The following is a 20,435-nucleotide window of genomic DNA, read 5'->3' on the forward strand; positions in this document are numbered from 1 at the left end:
CCGAACCACGGGATAAACCACTGTGTCATCTCTGTGATTGATATCTTTGTGGTTACTGTGTTTTGTTGAGACTCCTCTCTAGCCACTTGGTGATTATTGTGCTAACACTTAACCAAGTTTTGTGGCTTAAGTTTTAAGTTTTACAGGATCACCTATTCACCCCCCCCTCTAGGTGCTCTCAATTGGTATCAGAGCCGTTCTCTTCAAGAAGGGACTAATCGCCCGAAGAGATGGATCCTAAGGGAAAGGGGATGGTGGTCGACAACAACGAGAAGGAGTCTATCTTCAACGAGCCGAAGGATGACAAGCCTACCGACTCGGGCTCGGGCCACAAGCGCAAAGACGGGAAGAAGAAGAATACAAGGCGCATCAAGGAGATCGTCTACTATGACAGCGACGAATCTTCCTCTTCCCAAAAGGACGACGACGACTATGAGAAAAAGAAAACGGTCAATTCAAACTTTTCTTTTGACTACTCTCGTATTCCACATAGTACAAATGCTCATTTATTATCCATTCCACTTGGTAAACCTCCTCACTTTGATGGAGAAGACTACGGATTTTGGAGTCACAAAATGCGTAGTCATTTGTTCTCTCTCCATCCAAGCATATGGGAGATAGTTGAGAATGGAATGCATTTTGATAGTAATGATAGTCCCATGTTTATCAATGAGCAAATTCATAAAAATGCACAAGCTACTATTGTTCTTCTAGCTTCTTTGTGCAGGGATGAATACCACAAAGTGAGTGGCTTGGATAACGCCAAGCAAATTTGGGACACCCTCAAGATCTCTCATGAGGGGAATGATGTCACAATGCACACCAAGATGGAGTTGGTGGAAGGCGAACTCGGGAGATTCGCTATGATAAGGGGAGAAGAGCCAACTCAAACGTACAACCGGCTAAAGACCCTTGTCAACAAGATAAGAAGCTATGGAAGCACGCGATGGACGGATCACGACGTCGTCCGCCTAATGCTAAGGTCTTTTACTGTCCTTGATCCTCATCTTGTAAACAATATTCGTGAGAATCCTAGGTACACCAAGATGACGCCCGAGGAGATACTTGGAAAGTTCATGAGCGGGCGAATGATGATCAAGGAAGCAAGATACATGGACGACGCATTGAATGGTCCAATCAATGAGCCTCAACCTCTTGCTCTCAAGGCAACAAGAAGCAATGAGACGCTACCTAGCAACGTGGCACAAATTGAGGCGGCCGGACTTAATGATGAAGAGATGGCTCTCATCATCAAGAGATTCAAGACGGCGCTAAAAGGTCGCAAAGGGCAGCCAAGCAAGACCAAGACAAAGGGGAAGCGCTCATGCTTCAAATGTGGTAAGCTTGGTCATTTTATTGCTAACTGTCCCAACAATGATAGTGATCAGGATCAAGGGAACAAGAGGGAGAAGAAGAAGAACTATAAGAAGGCAAAGGGCGAGGCGCATCTAGGCAAGGAGTGGGATTCGGATTGCTCCTCTTCCGACTCCGACAATGAAGGACTCGCCGCCACCGCCTTCAACAAGTCATCCCTCTTCCCCAACGAACGTCACACATGCCTTATGGCAAGGGAGAAGAAGGTATGTATTCGAAACTCTACTTATGCTTCTTCAAGTGAGGACGAATCTAGTGATGAGGATGAAATAGATTATTCATGTTTATTTAAGGGCCTAGATAGAACCAAGGTAGATAAAATCAATGAATTGATTGATGCCTTGAATGATAAGAATAGACTTTAGGAAAAGCAAGAGGATTTGTTGTATGAAGAACATGACAAATTTGTAGAAGCACAAAAATCTCATGCTCTAGAAGTTAAAAGAAATGAAATGCTTTCTTGTGAATTATCTTCTTGCCATGAGACAATTTCTAACTTAAGGAGCATTAATGATGATTTGAATGCTAGGTTAGAAATAGCTAGTAAATCAACATCTTGTGTAGAAAATGATGTTATTTGCAATAGGTGTAAAGATTTTGATATTGATGCTTGTAGTGAACACATAGCCTCTATTGCAAAATTAAATGATGAAGTTGCTAGTCTTAATGCCCAACTTAAGACTAGCAAAAGTGATTTTGACAAATTAAAATTTGCAAGGGATGCCTACACAATTGGTAGACACCCCTCAATTAAGGATGGACTTGGCTTCAAGAGGGAAGCCAAGAACTTAACAAGCCATAAGGTTCCCATCCCCGCCAAGGAGAAAGGGAAGGCTCCTATGGCAAGTAGTACTAAAAAGAACCATGCTTTTATGTATCATAATAGGAGACATGCTAGAAATGACTATAGAAGTTCTGATTCACATGCTTATGATTCATATGCTATGTTTGCTTCTAGTTCTTCTTATATGCATGATAGAGATATGTCTGGGAGATATGTTCATCATGTGCCTAGAAAGAATATTGTTCATGTTTCTAGGAAAGTTATGGATTGTCCTTCTACAGTATATCATGCTTTAAATGCTTCCTTTGCTATTTGTAGAAAGGATAGGAAGATAGTTGCTAGGAAATTAGGGGCAAAATGCAAGGGTGATAAAACTTGCATTTGGGTCCCTAAGACAATTGTGACTAACCTCGTAGGACCCAACAAGAGTTGGGTACCTAAGTCCCAAGCCTAAATTTGCCTTGCAGGTTTATGCATCCGGGGGTTCAAGCTGGATTATCGACAGCGGATGCACAAACCATATGACGGGGGAGAAGAAGATGTTCACCTCCTACGTCAAGAATAAGGATTCCCAAGATTCAATCATATTTGGTGATGGGAACCAAGGCAAGGTGAAAGGCTTAGGCAAGATTGCAATTTCAAATGAGCACTCTATCTCTAATGTGTTTTTAGTTGAGTCCCTTGGATATAATTTGCTATCTGTTAGTCAATTATGTAATATGGGATATAATTGTCTATTTACAAATGTAGATGTGTCTGTCTTTAGAAGAAGTGATGGTTCATTAGCTTTTAAGGGTGTATTAGACGGCAAGCTTTATTTAGTTGATTTTGCAAAAGAGGAGGCCGGTCTAGATGCATGCTTAATAGCTAAGACTAGCATGGGCTGGCTGTGGCATCGCCGCTTAGCACATGTAGGGATGAAGAACCTTCACAAGCTTCTAAAGGGAGAACACGTGATAGGTTTGACTAACGTGCAATTTGAAAAAGATAGACCTTGTGCAGCTTGTCAAGCAGGTAAACAGGTGGGAGGAGCACATCACAGCAAGAATGTGATGACCACATCAAGGCCCCTGGAGCTGCTACATATGGATCTTTTTGGACCCGTCGCCTAACTAAGCATAGGAGGAAGTAAGTATGGTCTAGTTATTGTTGATGACTTTTCCCACTTCACTTGGGTATTCTTTTTGCAGGATAAGTCTGAAACCCAAGGGACCCTCAAGCGCTTCCTAAGGAGAGCTCAAAATGAGTTTGAGCTTAAGGTGAAGAAGATAAGGAGCGACAACGGGTCCGAGTTCAAGAACCTTCAAGTGGAGGAGTACCTTGAGGAGGAAGGGATCAAGCACGAGTTCTCCGCTCCCTACACACCACAGCAAAACGGTGTGGTAGAGAGGAAGAACAGGACGCTAATCGATATGGCGAGGACAATGCTTGGAGAGTTCAAGACCCCCGAGCGTTTTTGGTCGGAAGCCGTGAACACGGCTTGCCACGCCATCAACAGGGTCTACCTTCACCGCCTCCTCAAGAAGACGTCGTATGAGCTTCTAACCGGTAACAAACCCAATGTATCTTACTTTCTTGTATTTGGGAGCAAAGGCTACATTCTAGTGAAGAAGGGTAGAAATTCTAAGTTTGCTCCCAAAGCTGTAGAAGGGTTTTTGTTAGGTTATGATTCAAATACAAAGGCGTATAGAGTCTTCAACAAATCATCGAGTTTGGTTGAAGTCTCCAGCGACGTTGTATTTGATGAGACTAATGGCTCTCCAAGAGAGCAAGTTGTTGATCTTGATGATGTAGATGAAGAAGATGTTCCGACGGACGCTATACGAACCATGGCGATTGGTGATGTACGACCACAGGAACAAAAGGAGCAAGATCAACCTTCTTCCTCAACTATGGTGCATCCCCCAACTCAAGACGATGAACAGGTTCATCAACAGGAGGCGTGTGATCAAGGGGGAGCACAAGATGATCATGTGATAGAGGAAGAAGCGCAACCGGCACCTCCAACCCAAGTTCGAGCGATGATTCAAAGGGATCATCCCGTCGATCAAATTATGGGTGATATTAGCAAGGGAGTAACTACTCCCTCTCGATTAGTTAATTTTTGTGAGCATTACTCCTTTGTCTCTTCTATTGAGCCTTTCAGGGTAGAAGAGGCCTTGCTAGATCCAGACTGGGTGTTGGCCATGCAAGAGGAGCTCAACAACTTCAAGAGGAATGAAGTTTGGACGCTGGTGCCTCGTCCTAAGCAAAATGTTGTGGGAACCAAGTGGGTGTTCCGCAACAAACAAGACGAGCACGGAGTGGTGACAAGGAACAAGGCTCGACTTGTGGCAAAAGGTTATGCCCAAGTCGCAGGTTTGGACTTTGAGGAGACTTTTGCTCCTGTGGCTAGGCTAGAATCCATTCGTATTTTGCTAGCATATGCCGCTCACCATTCTTTCAATTTGTTCCAAATGGATGTGAAGAGCGCTTTCCTCAACGGGCCAATCAAGGAGGAGGTGTATGTGGAGCAACCCCCTGGCTTCGAGGATGAACGGTACCCCAACCACGTGTGTAAGCTCTCTAAGGCGCTCTATGGACTTAAGCAAGCCCCAAGAGCATGGTATGAATGCCTTAGAGATTTCTTAATTGCTAATGCTTTCAAGGTTGGGAAAGCCGATCCAACTCTTTTCACTAAGACATGTGATGGTGATTTGTTTGTGTGCCAAATTTATGTCGATGACATAATATTTGGTTCTACTAACCAAAAGTCTTGTGAAGAGTTTAGCAGGGTAATGACGCAGAAATTCGAGATGTCGATGATGGGTGAGTTGAACTACTTCCTTGGGTTCCAAGTGAAGCAACTCAAGGACGACACCTTCATCTCCCAAACGAAGTACACACAAGACTTGCTAAAGCGGTTTGGGATGAAGGACGCCAAGCCCGCAAAAACTCCGATGGGGACCGACGGACACACCGACCTCAACAAAGGAGGTAAGTCCGTTGATCAAAAGGCATACTGGTCAATGATAGGGTCATTACTTTACTTATGTGCTAGTAGACCGGATATTATGCTTAGCGTATGCATGTGTGCTAGATTTCAATCCAATCCTAAGGAGTGTCACTTAGTGGCAGTGAAGCGAATTCTTAGATATTTAGTTGCTACGCCTTGCTTCGGGATCTGGTATCCAAAGGGGTCTACCTTTGACTTAATTGGATATTCAGATTCCGACTATGCTGGATGTAAGGTCGATACGAAGAGTACATCGGGGACGTGCCAATTCTTAGGAAGGTCCCTGGTGTCATGGAACTCTAAGAAACAAACTTCTGTTGCCCTATCCACCGCTGAGGCCGAGTATGTTGCCGCAGGACAGTGTTGCGCGCAACTACTTTGGATGAGGCAAACCCTCAGGGACTTTGGCTACAATCTGAGCAAAGTCCCACTCCTATGTGATAATGAGAGTGCTATCCGCATGGCGGAAAATCCTGTTGAACACAGCCGCACAAAGCACATTGACATCCGGCATCAGTTTTTGAGAGACCACCAGCAAAAGGGGATATCGAAGTGTTCCATGTTAGCTCCGAGAACCAGCTAGCCGATATCTTTACCAAGCCTCTAGATGAGCAGACCTTTTGCAGGTTGCGTAGTGAGCTAAATATCTTAGATCCGCGGAACTTGGATTGATTTATAGCATACATGTGTTTATGCCCTTGATCATGTTCCTTATGCATTTTGTTGCTTAATAATGGTGCTCAAGTTGTACAAACACTCCCTGGACCTCACAAGTCCGTTGCAATGTGATGCACATGTTTAGGGGGAGATGTGTTACAACTTGACCCTTTGAGACTAACCATGTGCTTGGGTTTGCTTGTTTTAGTCTCAAAGGAGGTTTGAAAGGGAAAAGGTGGACTTGGACCATGAAAGACTTCCACTGCACTCCGATGAGAGGGTAACTTATTCCAAGTTCATCTCATGTACTCTTATTGCCTTTGTATTCTTATTGAAGATTTTGGGGAGGCAATGGGGTTCTAGGGCCAAGATTAATCCCGTTTTGGTGCTTGATGCCAAAGGGGGAGAAAATAAAGGCCAAAGCGATAAATGGATCAGCTACCACTTGAGAGATTTTGAAAACAGTAGAAAAGAGCTTTTGGTTTGTCAAAACTCTGTTATTGTCTCTCTTGTCAAAAGTTGGCTTCTTGTGGGGAGAAATGTTGATTATGGGAAAAAGGGGAGTTTTTGAAATCTTGAATCAATTTCTCTTGGAATGACTCTCTTTATGTCTTAACATGTGTGTTTGACTTAGAGATAGAAATTTGAGTTTGATTTGCAAAAACAAACCAAGTGGTGGCAAAGAGTGATCCATATATGTCAAATTTGAATCAAAACAATTTGAGTTCTTATTTGAATTGATTTTGTATTTGTTCTACTTGCTTTATATTGTGTTGGCATAAATCACCAAAAAGGGGGAGATTGAAAGGGAAATGTGCCCTTGGGCCATTTCTAAGTATTTTGGTGATTTAGTGTCCAACACAAGTGCCTAAGTGTAAAATGGTGGACAAAGTACAAATCCAGGATAAATGTATGTTTCTCAGACTTAGTACATTGTTTTAGAGACTAATGTATTGTGTCTAAGTGCTGGAAACAGGAAAAATCGAATTGGAATTGTCTTGGCTCGAGCAGCCAAGACTCTACTCAGTCTGGGAGCACCGGACTGTCCGGTGGTGCACCGGACAGTGTCCGGTGTGCCAGGCTGGCTCGAGCGAACTGGCCGCTCTCGGGAATTCACCGGCGACGTACGACTATAATTCACCGGACTGTCCGATGTGCACCGGACTGTCCGGTGAGCCAACGGTCGGCCGGGCCAACGGTCGGCCGCACGATCTGCGCGGGACACGTGGCCAAGCCAATGGCTAGAAGGGGGCACCGGACTGTCCGGTGTGCACCGGACATGTCCGGTGCGCCAACGGCTCTCTGGCTGCCAACGGTCGGCTGCGCCAGTTAAGCAAAGAAATCGGGCACCGGACTATCCGGTGCGCCACGCGACAGAAGGCAAGGATTGCCTTCCCAGATTGCTCTCAACGGCCCTAGCTGCCTTGGGGCTATAAAAGGGACCCCTAGGCGCATGGAGGAGGATACCAAGCATTCTTTGAGCACTATTGATCACTCATACATCATTTTTGCACACTTGTTCGACATTCTAGTGATTTGAGCTCTGTTCTAGTGTGCTAGTCATTTGAGCTTAAGTCTGGGTTCTGTGTGTGCGTATTTGCTGTGATCTTTGTGTCTTGTGTGAGATGCTAATCCCTCCCTTGCTCCGTGCTTCTTTGTGAACTTCAAGTGTAAGGGCGAGAGACTCCAAGTTGTGGAGATTCCTTGCAAACGGGATTAAGAAAAGCAAAGCAAAACACCGTGGTATTCAAGTGGGTCTTTGGACCGCTTGAGAGGGGTTGATTGCAACCCTCGTTCGTTGGGACACCACAACGTGGAGTAGGCAAGCGTTGGTCTTGGCCGAACCATGGGATAAACCACTGTGTCATCTCTGTGATTGATATCTTTGTGGTTACTGTGTTTTGTTGAGACTCCTCTCTAGCCACTTGGTGATTATTGTGCTAACACTTAACCAAGTTTTGTGGCTTAAGTTTTAAGTTTTACAGGATCACCTATTCACCCCCCCTCTAGGTGCTCTCACCTAGTACCTGAGTGAACCTGCCCATAGACTTTGCCCCTCACGCAACCTGAGACGTGGTCTCCCATTCCGGTTATGGTGGGTACAAGTGCGGTCACTACACGACGGCAGTCGGGGTAAGTGAGGCATTGTACGCCAAGGTGGTGAGCCATAATCTGTTGATGGGGAATCGATGGGGATGGTTGATGTGTGTGGGGACGGAGTGTCTCGCCACGTCATGTGTTTAGGTTTACCTAGCAAGGTTTAGAAACTCGTTTCGAATCGTCTGCTTCTCGTAGCTAATGAGACTGCTTGATCCATGCTGCTACATTGAGTAATAAGTGGAAATGTGTTGATTGGAAAAAGATGTTGATCGCTAAAATGCTTGATACCATGTATGATTAGCTAGGTACACATTTAGTCTTAAGAGAATCACACTAAAACTTGAAAAGCTAAAACTTGATTTTAGACTCAGCTAGTGCTTTTGGCAAACCAACCCCTCAGCCAAACAGCTGCATGTCTAGAGGTAGAGGAGTAGACTCCTCACACTGGGTAAGTCTAGCTAAGTATTAGTATACTCAGCCTTGCTTGTGGCATAATTTTTTATAGGTTCTCTGGAGGATATGGTTGCTGGAGTGACTTGGCCGTCCATCTTGCCACCGGGTTGGACAGTCGAGTGGGACCCTACCTCAGCAGGGAGGAGCATGAGGAGTGATGGGCCAGGCTTCCCCATCCCTTCGGTTATTTATCGTTAATTAATTTCCGTTGCATTTCGAACAATGATCATTACTTTTGCAAAACTCTGATGATGTTGTAATAACTTTAAGCACTTCCTTAATGTATGGTTTTATGCTTTATTGTATTTGTTCTGCGCCTCACCTTCGAGTGAGTACATGGTACTTGATCCTGTTAGTGGCCTTGTCGGACTAGATCCGAGGGACTGACGTCTTATTCCCATTTAAGTGTGGTCTAGCCTCTAAGGTGGGACTTAAGCACTTAAGTTGGAATAATTCGGGCGGTTCCGCCACAGCTGGTATCGGAGCTTGTACCACCACAGAGGAATCAATAAATCGTAATTACCAACCTTTTCAAAAATAAAACTTGCTTAGAAACCAAAGTTGGATAGATAGTCAAGACGATAAGGATAGACCTAGGACGTGAAGCCTTAGGATACTAGATGGGTAGCTAGGTGGCTATTTGAATATGCCCTACAGGCTACTATGATATAGGTGGGGGATTTCCATACCCCCATGTACTTGATGTGAGGTCGCTTAGGACGAGCATGCATGCATTATTTTCCTAGCTACTTAGTAAAAGGACAATATTAATAAAAAGCTATATAATCAAAGCGACACCCGTAATAAGAATTTAATTCTGCATCAAAAATCCCAACTTAACCATGGGAAAGCCAAGCACTAGTTTCCTTTTATTTTTTTGGTAATTCTTTTTCTTTTTCGCTTACACTTGCCCTTACACAGATGACTTCTCACGAGTCCACAGAAGGAGGGAACACACATTCCCACACAGACGGGCTTGCACGAGAGGGTTTTTCCCACATTTTGTGGGAGGTGCTGCAGGGAGCCGGTTATGCTACGCCTCCCCAGTATGCGGTGCAGTTGTTCGAGGAGCACCGGGTACCCCGCTGTAGGGTGAGGTTGACTTTGGAGCCTCATCCCTTGTAGCCAGACTAGCATTCGTTGGGCTCCGAGTCTTTCGGTTTCAGGGCTGAGGATACTATCGAGTCCACTGCTCTCCACGTGCTGACAACCTTTTGTGGCTTTCACCCCTTGGAGCTATCAACTCATCCCATTGGCTTATTCCCCACTGAGAAGGAGGACGACCCAATGTGGAAGGATCGAGTGGAGCATGCCAAGGATGTGTGGGCTCTTTACCCGGGGCAGATTGCTCACCTGACGGTGCGGTGCATGAATGCCATGTATCGTCTGCAAGCAGTGCGAGGTGAGGCAATGTCCCAACTGATGGGAATAGTGGAGTCTACCAAGATCACCCTGAATAACAGGGAGGACCTTGTGGTAGACCTGTCCACTGAGCTGGTGGAAAAGGACCTCCAGGTGGAGCAGATGGCCACTCAAATCCAAGAGCTTGAGGATTAGGTAGGGGCCAGGGAAAACACCATCGAGGTTCTTGAAGATCAGCTCCTGACCACACAACAACAGCTTGAGGAAGCCAACCAGCATTTGGATCTACACCATCAAAAAATTCAAGACATGGAGGCAGAAGGGGCCGATGAGGATGTCGACATCGAGGGAGGAGAGGAGCCGGAGCCTGCATCCAGCTTGGACACTGGTAGCTTAGGGAGACCACCTTCCCCCGAGTCTAGCGTTGCTTCATTTTCCCATTAGGTTTCAGAGTTAGGATAGAAGTGTGCGGCAGTAGGACTCCTCGAAACTAGCTTAGCTTTTGCACCTTGGAGGTACTAGGCTAGAGAGAGTCGAGTATTTTGAGCACTGCTGTAACTGTTAGAAAACTTTTTTGGCTTGATGGATAATGAATGGTGTTGTTTTAAGTTATGGAGGAAATTATATCATGTGGTACCTCTTGTGAAAATGCAAGGAAATGTTTGACATTTTACAAACCATGTCATTTAAAATCTTTTACCATGTGCAATCCCTAATTTCAAAAGTATGATATTAAGAGCATCCTAAATTTCAGATGGCGGGAAGAGCGCGCCGTGGACAAAATGAGTGCATTCCTCCACCACCACCGCCGCCTCCTACCATGCAAGAGCTGATGGCTCAGCAGAATGAGATTCTGCGACAGTTAGCTCAGCGTCAGCCACCACCCTAACACTATGGTGGTGGTGATCACCATCAGCGTCCCCCAGCAGCGGCCACCTATTAGGAGTTCCTTAGCACTCAGCCACCGTTGTTCACTCGGGCAGAGGACCCACTTGATGCTGATGTGTGGTTCAGGGTGGTGGAATCAAAATTCCCACTGCTTAATGGAGGTTGTTCCGATGTGGCCAAGGTCCGCTTCGCCACCCAGCAGCTTCGTGGACCCGCGCGGACATGGTGGGATCACTTCCTCGCTATGCAGCCGTTTGACCACGTGGTTGAATGGGGAGAGTTCAAGGCAGCGTTCAGAGGACATCACATACTAGCAGGCGTCATGGACCGCAAGCTCAATGAATTTCTGGCACTCACTCAGGGAGGTCGTACAGTGTTACAGTACGCCCAAGCTTTCAATGACCCGTGTCAGTACGCAGGCTATCATGCTGACACGAATGAGAAGAAGAGGGACAGGTTCAGGAGGGGCCTCAGTACTAAGCTCTGTGACCGTCTCAACACAGTCAGGGCCAACAGCTACAATGAGTTAGTCAACGTGGCCATTTCTCAGGAAGACTGCATCACAGCCCATCAGGCAGAAAAGAAGAGGAAGACCCCTATGGCAAGACCTTCGGCTCAGCCTCAGCGCTTTAGGATTGTGTCTGATGCTCAGAGTAGGGGACCTCAGCAGCAGTAAGGATGATGGGTGATCCGACCACAACAGCAGCTATAGGCACCCAACCGCTCTCAACCCCCAGTTCAGAGGAACAACAACCAGCCACAGCTGCAGTATCATCAGGGCAATGACAACGGGAGCTTCACTTGTGGTGGCACTGGGCACTATGCCAAGAATTGCCCCAAGAACCAGCAGAGGCAGGGGCAAAATGCAAATCAGAACCAAGGAAAGAGGCAGAGGGTGCAAGTGAGGCAGGGCAGGCTGAACTTCACCATGTTGGCTGACATTCCAGAGGGAGCACCCATCATGACTGGTATCTTTTCCGTTTTAAATTTTCCTGCAGTCATTCTTTTTGATTCTGGTGCATCACACAGCTTCATCAGTGCAAAATTTAGTGCCAAGTGTCAGTTACCTTTTCACCACACAAATGGGGCCATTACAATTTCGACACCAGGAGGCAGGGTTGCCACCTATCAGATCAACATGCACGTGCCAATAAGATTGGGTAGTTTCATATTTAAAACCACTCTCCTAATCATGGGATTGGAGAGCGTGGATATCATCTTGGGGACTGACTAGTTATCACGACACCATGTTGTGATTGATGTCACAGCAAGAGCCATAGAAATTCACTCACCAATGGATGGAGAGATCACCTTGTACCTACTCGACCAAGGTTGTACCTGTTCTTGTGCCTTCGCCCTAATAGAGTCACCCGTAGAGAGGATTCCAGTGGTCTGTGAGTACCCTGATGTTTTCCCGAACGAATTGCCAGGGATGCCACCCGACAGAGACATAGAGTTTGCAATTGAGCTGCAACCCGGAACTGCACCTATATCCATGAGACCCTATAGAATGCCTCCGACAGAGTTAGCATAACTGAAGAAGAAGTTACAAGAATTGTTGGACAAAGGGTTCATTCGCCCAAGTACTTCACCATGGGGATGCCCGACATTGTTCATTAAGAAGAAGGATGAGAGTCTAAGATTTTGTGTGGATTACCGCCCTCTCAATGCAGTGACTATTAAAAATAAGTATCCTTTACCCCGCATTGATGTGTTGTTTGATCAGTTGGTGGGAGCCAAAGTGTTTTCCAAGATAGACCTTCGCTCTGGTTATCATCAAATCAAGACCAGAGCCAATGATATTCCGAAGACAGCTTTCTCTACCAGATACGAACTTTATGAGTACTTCGTGATGTCATTCGGGCTGACCAATGCCCCGGCATATTTCATGTATTTGATGAATTTAGTGTTCATGCCAGAACTGGACAAGTTTGTGGTGGTTTTCATTGATGACATTCTGGTATATTCAAGAAATGAACAGGAGCATACTATGCACTTGCATACAGTACTTCAGAGACTGCGCGATCATCACTTATATGCTAAATTGTCCAAATGTGATTTCTGGCTAAGGGAAATTAAATTTTTGGGTCACACCATTTCTCAGGATGGGATATCAGTTGATCTTGAGAAAGTGCAAGAAGTGATGGATTGGAAGCCTCCTACCACCGTACGGCAGATTCGGAGTTTTCTGGGATTGGCAGGATACTATCGATGATTCATTCCGGATTTCTCTAGGATTGCAAAGCCAATGACTGAATTGTTGAAGAGCGGAGTAAAGTATGAATGGAGTCAGAAATGTGAGGATGTCTTTCATACATTAAGGCAGCATCTGACAACAGCACCCGTGCTAGCACAGCCTGACAACACCAAATCTTTCGATGTGTATTGCGATGCTTCGGGCACTGGACTAGGTTGTGTTTTGATGCAAGACAACAGAGTTATTGCCTACGCATCCAGAGCACTCAGGCCTCATGAGCAGAACTACCCCACAAATGATCTAGAGTTAGCAGTCGTAGTTCATGCTCTGAAGATATGGAGACATTATCTAATGGGAGCTCATTGTAACATCTATACTAATCACAAGAGTCTCAATTATATTTTCACTCAGGTTGATCTTAATATGAGGCAGAGAAGGTGGTTGGAATTGATCAAGGACTACGATTTAGAAGTGCATTACCATCCTGGCAAGGCAAATGTTGTGGCAGATGCCTTAAGTCGAAAGGCCCAGTGTAACTGTGTAACTATGGACTCTAAGGTCGCCAATCTGTGTGACGAGTTGCGCAAGCTGAACATGGAAGTTATTTCCCCAGTTACCTTGAATTATATCTCAGTAGAGCCAACTCTACAAGAGAAGATAGTCCTGGCACAGATTGGTGACAAGGGGGTTCAACTCATTAAGGAGATGCTCGAACAAAAGGTGGATAAGTACAAATGCTTTCGTCAGGACAGCAAGGGAGTTCTATGGTTTGAGGACCGATTGGTTGTTCCTAAAAATCCAAAACTCAGGAAGAAAATATTGGATGAAGCTCATCTTTCCAAATTTTCCATGCACCCCAGCAGTAACAAGATGTATCATGACCTCAGGTCCTTGTATTGGTGAACCAGGATGAAAAGAGAAATTGCTAAGTATGTATCTGAGTGCGACACTTGCCGAAGAATCAAAGCTAGTCATTTGAAGGTAGCAGGTACCTTACAGCCTCTCCCCATACCATCTTGGAAATGGGAGGACCTCAGCATGGATTTTATTATGGGTTTACCCAACACATCCCGGCACCACGATTCGATTTGGGTCATTGTGGACAGGCTAACCAAGACATCTCATTTCTTGCCAGTACATACCACCCACAGGGCGGAAAAGTATGCAGAAATATGTATTGACCAAATAGTGCGTTTGCATGGAATACCAAGGACTATCGTGTCAGATAGAGGAGCACCGTTCGTAGCACGTTTCTGGGAGCATCTGCAAGAGTCACTTGGAACCCATGTGATAAGAAGCTCAGCATACCATCCTCAAACTGACGGTCAGACGGAAAGAGTAAATCAGATTCTTGAGGACATGTTGCGAGCCTGTGTGTTACACTATGGTAAGAATTGGGATAAGTTCCTTTCTTTGGCTGAATTCTCTTACAATAATAGCTACCAATCCAGCCTAAAGATGGCACCTTTCGAGGCCTTGTATGGGAGAAGGCGTAGAACACCGCTAAATTGGTCACAAGCGGGAGAAAGGGAAGTATTTGGACCTGACTTAGTACTTGAAGCCGAGGAGAAAGTCAGAGTCATTAAGAAGAACTTGGAAGCTGCTCAGGCCAGATAGAAGAGCTATCACGGTAAAAGAAGGAAACCTCTACAGTTCGAGGTGGGGGATCATGTATATCTCAAGGTGTCACCCACCAAAGGTGTTCAGAGATTTGGGATCAAGGGCAAGTTATCTCCTCGCTATATTGGGCCTTATGAGATCAAAGAGGCTTGTGGACCTGTAGCATACCAATTGAAGTTGCCATCTAATATGTCAGCAATCCATGATGTGTTCCACATGTCTCAGCTAAGGAAGTGTGCCTGCCTACCTACAGAAGTGCTACCTGAACTAGAATTGCAGATAGAACCAGACTTGTCTTATCAAGAGCACCCCGTCAAGGTATTGGACCAAAAAGAAAGATCAACTCGAGCAAGGTCAATCCGAATGTATAAGATTCAGTGGAGCAACCATTCACAAGAAGAGGCTACATGGGAAACTGAGGATTTTCTACACTCTCACTTCCCCGATATTCTACCTAAAGGAATCGGTACGTAACCCAAAACACCCACCCCCACCTGCCCTTTGAATCTAAATATAAGAGAAACATAGTAAATAAGAAGTAGAGTAAGATGTGAAGACAAATCTAGAAGGGCTTCCTTCTGAAGTTGCAAAGAGAATGACATTCGAAGAGCAGTTAACTAGAGAATCTTGATTAAAGGAAACCACAACACGCTAACACACACCTTCTTGGTACCCCACTAGAGGATCCCTACCCAATCTCGGGACGAGATTCCTTTAAAGGGGGAGGGTTGTAACACCCCTGGTGTTACCCAAAGCCCTGGCCAAAGAAGCACTCTTGTGTCCTACTCAAACTATATGCTAAAATGGAAAGTGAAGGAACTCAAAGTTTTAGAGGCATGGTTAAGATAAGCATTAATCATAACAAGAAAGAAACCCTAGCCTTCATACAATTTTTCACCCATAAACAAGGTTCTAAAACCCTAATTCCCCTCTTAAGCCATTAAACCCTAACCATGGGATTAAAAGGGAAAGAGTGGGCAAATGATCAAAACATAAAAAGAGACCTTTACCAAAAATGAAGGGTATTAGTAAATCTAAAAAATTTATTAAGAGAAGTATTACAAAAAGGCCCAATAAAAACCCCAAAACAATTCACTAAGAGGGGGAGCACACTAGGGCCATTCAAAATTCTCTAAGTCCCCAAAACCACCCCTAGCCCAAAGATCAAAGGTGTTCACCTTTGTGCTGGCGCCAAAACCACTTGGACCAAATAGCAAAAAGTGGCCAAATTAACCAAGGCACATCCCTAAAAAATTTGAATTCAAACCGAGGTCGTTTGACATGGTTTGATATCAGTTTTGTCACTGGTGAACAGTGCAGACAGACAAGACTTGGCGCCCACATATCTTGTGATCTAGGGCAGATCTTCCATTGGAACTTACACAAACTAGCTAGCCCTAGGTGCCAGGAAGATATCTTACACACGACATTTGGTAAGATTCACACGTTTTGGAGCTCTGTTGGCGCAAGAACTCGAGCAGATGAACACGGCCACGTGTTTGACACATCCTGGCGTGCCAGAGCACGCCCTCGGCGCTCCGCCCACACGTGCAGCCCCGCGCGGTGCCAACCCCGCGCCCGCGGCTATAAAAGCCATCCCGGCCTCGACCGTACACCCCGCGCGTCACTGACCCAACCCGAGCTCAAGTTCGTCGGAGTTTGCCCGTGAGCGAGGTACCAGCGGCCGCGGAGGCCACGGCCACCGTAGACCGGCCAAACCAGCCACTCCCCATCCCGTCCGACCCTCGGGTTAGCTTCTATGGACCTCAGTGAAGCTCCCAGAGCCGGGGATTGGACTCTACCTCACCGGAGACGCCAGATCGACGTCGCTGGACTTCAACCGGCCGCCATCGCACATAGACCGAGCTCCACGGTAAGCCGTTCGTCGATTCCTTGCACCTATAGCGTCCTTAGCACCCCGTGAAGCTTCATGTGCTACTTGATTGAGCAATACTGCTGTGAGCAGGCCAGAGCGCACGCCGCCGACGAGCCCGACCGCCTGCGCTCGTGGTCAGACCGATTCCGGCCATCACCGTCGACGAGCCGCACCTCGACGTGACCGCCAGGACCTCCCGGATCTAACCCCGCCCTTCACCGGACCTCCCTCGCCGCGGGTAAGCCGCGCCACCCTTTTTCCTCTCCGCAGTTACTGTTTCAAGAGGGGAGGGAGCTCGGTTGGAAAGAAGAAGAAGCCGGGGGGTTTTGTGCAGTCAGTGACTCAGAGGAATAGTTCCGCAGGGGTATGGTTTAAAGGATTAGTTAAGGGAAACCCCAAGGGCCTCGGTGTAAGCTGGTTTTCATTAAACCTTTTAAACATTATTCTTTTAAATGCAGACAGAGCTTCCAAAATTTATAACTCCAATTTTATCCAGCCAAATTTGGTCAAACTAATTTTGCTAGATTCTAAATAATGTGAACTATTTAGGAAAATTTTCAAACACCCTAAGTACTGCAATAATTTTTAAGGTTTTGATTTAAATAAGTATACTACCCAAAACTAAATAATTAGAGGAAAAATAGAAATACTTTTAGACTAAGGGTAAGAAAAATCAGAGGCATGCCCAACTACTAAATACCCTGTTTTAATAGGTTGAACTCACCAGTATACTAGATTAAGGAGAAATTAACCCCAAAAACTTGTTGTAGCCCAAACATTAAAAAATGAAAAAGGGGATTAAAATTATGAACCAGAGGGCAACCATATTTTCCTAGCTTACTTAAGTAACCTGGATCACAAGAAACTTTAGTTGAAACCTCTGTTAGTAAAAAAGAAATGCACCATATTTTATTTCATGAAACCAATGAAAACTTAGAAAAATCCTAGAAAAATAACCCTAAGAAGAACCCACCCCAATCCTTAGGATAACTAATAATATGCTAGTATGAATCTAGGAAAAATATAAGTTCTGTTGTTTGACATTTTTCAAATAACAAGTTAGTTATAAGTACATTTTTGACATTAAACTTTAAAAAAATCACAACTAAATACCCAGTGGGTCTTTTTCTGTAATTTTTGGCACAGAGACCTATTATCACCCATGAATCTTAGCAAAAAAATAAGTTTTAGTCTAGAAACCTCACCTAAATCAGAGCTATAGTGTAAAGTGCCCTATTACCCTTACTTTTGTTATTTTTGCACAAGGACTATCTGAATTAATTCCAACCTCAAAATTTTAGAATAAACCACAGAGGTCAATGTTTACCCACTATAATTTTTGTAACATTTTTGGAAAACTCTAAATTGCCATGGTAGTTCAAAAGCACTCAATATGAAGCATAATAGAAAGTAAAATGAGAATTTTGGGAGAAATTAATAATGTACAAATAAATCCTCCTAAGAGTCCCATAGAACATAAAGGAAGTGATTGAAGGTTTTAAGTTCATTCAAGACCCTAAAATGAGTGGATGAAACCCTTAAAACGCCAGCCGACAAAGAAAACCCTAGTGTACCCACTGTTTTAATACTATTTCACCATACGTAGTATTTACCAATTTGGCATATCATTAATATATATGTACCTTATTCATTGCATTCGATAGAATGCAATCTCGCTGATGGAGAGTACATCCTCGTTCCGGAGCAAGGAGTTGCTCAGGAGGTAGTCCAGGAGCTAGCACCAGAGTCTGCCATCGAGGATCTGCCTGCCCCAGCTTTGGAAGGCAAGCCCCAGTTTTATGCATAACCATTATATATGCTACTTTACTGCACTTAATGTTTGTAGGCTTGTACTGTGCACTTAAGTGTAGGAGTTGACTGAAACCTTAGTTTCATGAACTCAGGATTCCTTTTGAGATGGATACTAGTATGCTAGGTCGAGTAGCTGCTTTACTAATTAGGGACCGCGGTAGAAGTCGAGTGATTTTTCTAGCATTCGCACGAGGTCAGGAATTGGTTGTATCCATTTTTATATCGTAATGATGATGGTCTGTGGATAACGGTCCATGGGGATGTGTTGTCTACGAGACGGAAATTGGAATAAGGATTAAGGTGTGGTACCGTGTGTCAAGCGTTTGAATGTACTAAGCACATGCCGAGAAATATAGTAAATCGGTAAGCCTAGTACCTGAGTGAACCTGCCCGCAGACTTTGCCCCTCACGCGACCTGAGACGTGGTCTCCCATTCCGGTTATGGTGGGTACAAGTGCGGTCACTACACGACGGCAGTCGGAGTCAGTGAGGCATTGTACTCCAAGGCGCTGAGCCCTGATCTGTTGACGGGAAATCGATGGGGACGGTTGATATGTGTGGGGACGGAGTGCCTCGCCACGTCGTGTGTTTAGGTTTACCTTGCAAGGTTTAGAAACTCGATTCGAATCGTCTGCTTCTCGCAGCTAATGAGACTGCTTGATCCATGCTGCTACATTGAGTAATAAGTGGAAATGTGTTGATTGGCAAAAGATGTTGATTGCTAAAATGCTTGATACCATGTATGATTAGCTAGGTACATATTTAGTCTTAAGAGAATCACACTAAAACTTGAAAAGCTAAACTTGATTTTAGACTCAGCTAGTGCTTTTGGCAAACCAACCCCTCAGCCAAACAACTGCATGTCTAGAGGTAGAGGAGTAGACTCCCCACACCGGGTAAGTCTAGCTGAGTATTAGTATACTCAGCCTTGCTTGTGGCATAATTTTTTTACAGGTTCTCTGGAGGATATGGTTGCTGGAGTGACTTGGGCGTCCATCTTGCCACCGGGTTAGACAATCGAGTGGGACCCTAACTCAGCAGGGGAGGAGCATGAGGAGTGATGGGCCAGGCTTCCCCATCCCTCCGGTTATTTATCGTTAGTTAACTTCCACTGCATTTCGAACAATGGTCATTAATTTTGCAAAACTCCAATGATGTTGTAATAACCTTAAGCACTTCCTTAGTGTATGGTTTTATGCTTTATTGTATTTGATCTATGCCTCACCTTCGAGTGAGTACGTGGTACTTGATCCTGTTAGTGGCCTTGTCGGACTAGATCCGAGGGACTGACGTCTTATTCCCATTTAAGTATGGTCTAGCCTCTAAGGTGGGACTTAAGCACTTAAGTTGGAATAATTCGGGTAGTTCCACCACACCGCATCGGGGAGGAGAGGTCCTAGGCTTTGTCTTGGGATCGGCAGGCCACCCAATACGCCTCTAGTCGACGTAGAGCCGAAGAGATGTGAAGATTTGAGGTAGAGAAAGGCTAAACCAAAACTACTCCTAATGCATAAGATAAAAACGAAATATATATTGTTGATTATTGATTCGATTGTTTCCCTCCAATTGTCGTAGTCCTCCATATATATATATATATATATATATATATATATATATATATATATATATATATATATATATATATATATATATATATATATATATATATATATATATATATATATATATATATATATATATATCCCAAGCTAATTCTGCGGTTTTAGCTAGCAAAACTCACAAAAAACTCGAAACCCTAACTGATTCTGCGCGCGCACGAACCATCCGGCCTGGGGGTCGGACCGTCCGCTGCCTGTTTTGGTGCCCAATGGACTGTTAGGCACATTTTCCTTTCACCTTTAAAGTTGTAGGGAACATGACTCTTGATGCTATTGTTAGATCCAAATTGATCTCCACGAGAGCCCTATCCACTAGATTTAAAACACAACATTTTATACTTTTGGTCTGAGTAGTACGAGGGATGATGGTATCGATTTAAAACACAACATTATATATATCCCAAGCTAATTCTGCGGTTTTAGCTAGCAAAACTCACAAAAAACTCGGAACCCTAACTGATTCTGCGCGCGCACGAACCATCCGGCCTGGGGGTCGGACCGTCCGCTGCCTGTTTTGGTGCCCAATGGACTGTTAGGCACATTTTCCTTTCACCTTTAAAGTTGTAGGGAACATGACTCTTGATGCTATTGTTAGATCCAAATTGATCTCCACGAGAGCCCTATCCACTAGATTTAAAACACAACATTTTATACTTTTGGTCTGAGTAGTACGAGGGATGATGGTATCGATATTCCCT

The sequence above is a fragment of the Zea mays genome, chromosome 1 (genome assembly GCF_902167145.1).
Source record: "Zea mays cultivar B73 chromosome 1, Zm-B73-REFERENCE-NAM-5.0, whole genome shotgun sequence".
NCBI lineage: Eukaryota > Viridiplantae > Streptophyta > Magnoliopsida > Poales > Poaceae > Zea > Zea mays.